This window comes from Myotis brandtii, unplaced genomic scaffold, assembly GCF_000412655.1.
Source record: "Myotis brandtii unplaced genomic scaffold, ASM41265v1 scaffold328, whole genome shotgun sequence".
Classification (NCBI taxonomy): domain Eukaryota; kingdom Metazoa; phylum Chordata; class Mammalia; order Chiroptera; family Vespertilionidae; genus Myotis; species Myotis brandtii.
Window position 1 is genome coordinate 6,168,222 of NW_005362626.1, and position 2,333 is coordinate 6,170,554.

Genomic DNA, 2,333 nt, shown 5'->3' on the forward strand with positions numbered 1-2,333 from the left:
CCAGTTTTCTTCATCTCTATTGTCTGCATCATCAACTCTTTCAATAGCCCTCCTTACAACAGCCTCCAAGCCTTCTTTCCTGCCATGTACTCACCTGTTACAATCATGTCTTAAAATGTTAGCTGGATCTTCCCATGCCCCTACATGAACACTCAAATGGACCTGATTTTGAACTCCACTGCAGTGCTGGACCCTTAAGTAGCCACAAAAATAGGAATATCAAAGTCTTTTTTTCATAATTGAGATTTTATTGTTTGCTTTGAGGATCAGTACACAGACATTTCAATTTGTGCACAATTCTTACCATATGTACCAAAATGTAAAGTCATGTAGTTGTGTTTCTTTTCTAAACAGTATTCCAGTGACTTTCCAGCTTAAAATTTAGAGGCTAATTTTCCTTAATAGAGTATCAAGTACCAATATCTTCAAAAGTTGCTATGCTGTTACATCAAAGTCCCACTAATTCACAATTTAATATCATATATACTATATAATCAAATTTACAATCTTTCACAGCACATTAACAAAGTTACTAGGAAAACTGGACTACCACAACAAAGATGTTACAGATGCACAAAATTCTGACAGGGAGAGCCAAGATCAAGGAGTGGTTTTTTTTTAGGAAACAATTCTACCAAAAACATATGAATAGAAGTAATTTAAAGTGTTCAAGATATAGCAAATACATGACTGACTCCAAATTGCCATTTAGTATTCTTTGTATTATCCTATATAATAAAAGGCTAATATGCAAATAGACCAAATGGCAGAACAACCGGAACAACCAAACAACTGAACAACAGGTTGCTATGACGTGCGTTGACCACCAGGGGGCATGTGTGGAACATGTCGGGCGTTGGCCATGGCGGGATGGTGGAGCAGGTGAATGGGGGTGCCAGACCAAGGCAGGGCTCTGGTTGCTGTCATTGAGGTGAGCCTCTGGAGGTTACTGAAAATTCTTTGCTGCACTCGCACCCTGAGGGCTTCTCCACCTCCCCCTGCTCCTGAGGGGCAATCCGGGCCAGCAGCCACCTCTTGCACCCACTGCCGGTGACAGCTCCACTCACACCCACTGCTGGCACCAGAGCCACCGGTCGCACCCACAGCTGGCACTGGGGCCCCAATCGCTTCACGCCCTCAGCAGGTGCGGGCAGGGCCAGCACCAGCAGCGCGTGGGAGTGGCAGCAGCGGGAGCAGGGCTGCCAGCAGACAGGGGACAGGGGGCTGCAGTGGGAGGGGCCGGGAGGTGGGAGGCGCCAGGTGGGGGCCCAGAGGATGGGCCAAGACCCACCTCTGTGCCTACCACAGCCTCTTGGCCTACAGTTCCTTTCAAGGTGCATGAATTCGTGCACTGGGCCCCTCGTAGGATGTAAAAACAACCCCCATCTATGGATTGTTAAGCTGACACCCAAGACAATGAAAGTCTCCCATATTCAATATCCTACTATTTTCTGGTTGTGCCAAAGAAGAAACAACCAGGAAATGATTTCACCTCTTAAAAAAAGCATTTACACTTAAAACAACGGGATGAGTTGGAATTCCCTCCTTCTTAAAAATGTTTGTAGAGCTACTAAAAAACTTGCATTTACAAAACAGGTGATAAAAAGATCCCTCTGGATTGTACAAGAAGGGAGACAGGGACCACTGATAAGACTTGGTACATGACATTAATCAGACTTGGCTTCTTTTTCTCCTGCTTCATCTGAGGCTGGACTCTCCTCGTTTTTAGTTTCTCTGTTTTCCGCAGGGAGATTTTCTTTAGGTTCCTGGTCAGCCCCTCTGCCAGCTTTCCCTTTGCTCCCCCTTTCCCTCTCATTTGCACCTTTTAGTCTGCAGATTTATCCTTTCCTGTCACCTTTTTGGGCTTCGTTTCCACTTTTGCAGGAGCAGGTTTGGCTGACAACCTGGCCGACCTCCTCTTGGGCTCCTCCTTGGTCACCCCTTGGCAGAGGTGACTTTCCTTTTGGGCATCGTGGCAGCAGATTGGGCATGTGCTGGGTGCCTGAGGGCCGAGGCATGCCGAGTGGCTTCACTGCTGCTTCTCTTGCTGCCCAACCTGCTTGGACCCCATCAAAGTCTTTCATACCCTTTTTCTCACGGGTATGGGTTGTTATGGTTATGGGCATAAATAAAATTGAGCGCATCAGGAGGAAATATTATAATGTTGGGCTGGGTGGGAAATTTTATTTATAATTTTTTTGTGACTTTTGCCCCCATTAATCCAGGCGTAAGGTGAGTCCCAGAGTATAAAGGTGTCCCAGACATTGAGGAGCCAATAAACCCTCCTGAGATTCTGTGAGCCAAGTGGATCCTGTTGCCTCTATGACAGAGGC

The 2,333-nt window shown here is 46.3% G+C and overlaps 1 pseudogene; it reads right to left on the reverse strand.

The window, feature by feature from the left end:
- Window positions 1-1,615: 1,615 nt before the first annotated feature.
- Window positions 1,616-1,971, reverse strand: LOC106726886 (annotated as a pseudogene).
- Window positions 1,972-2,333: the final 362 nt, after the last annotated feature.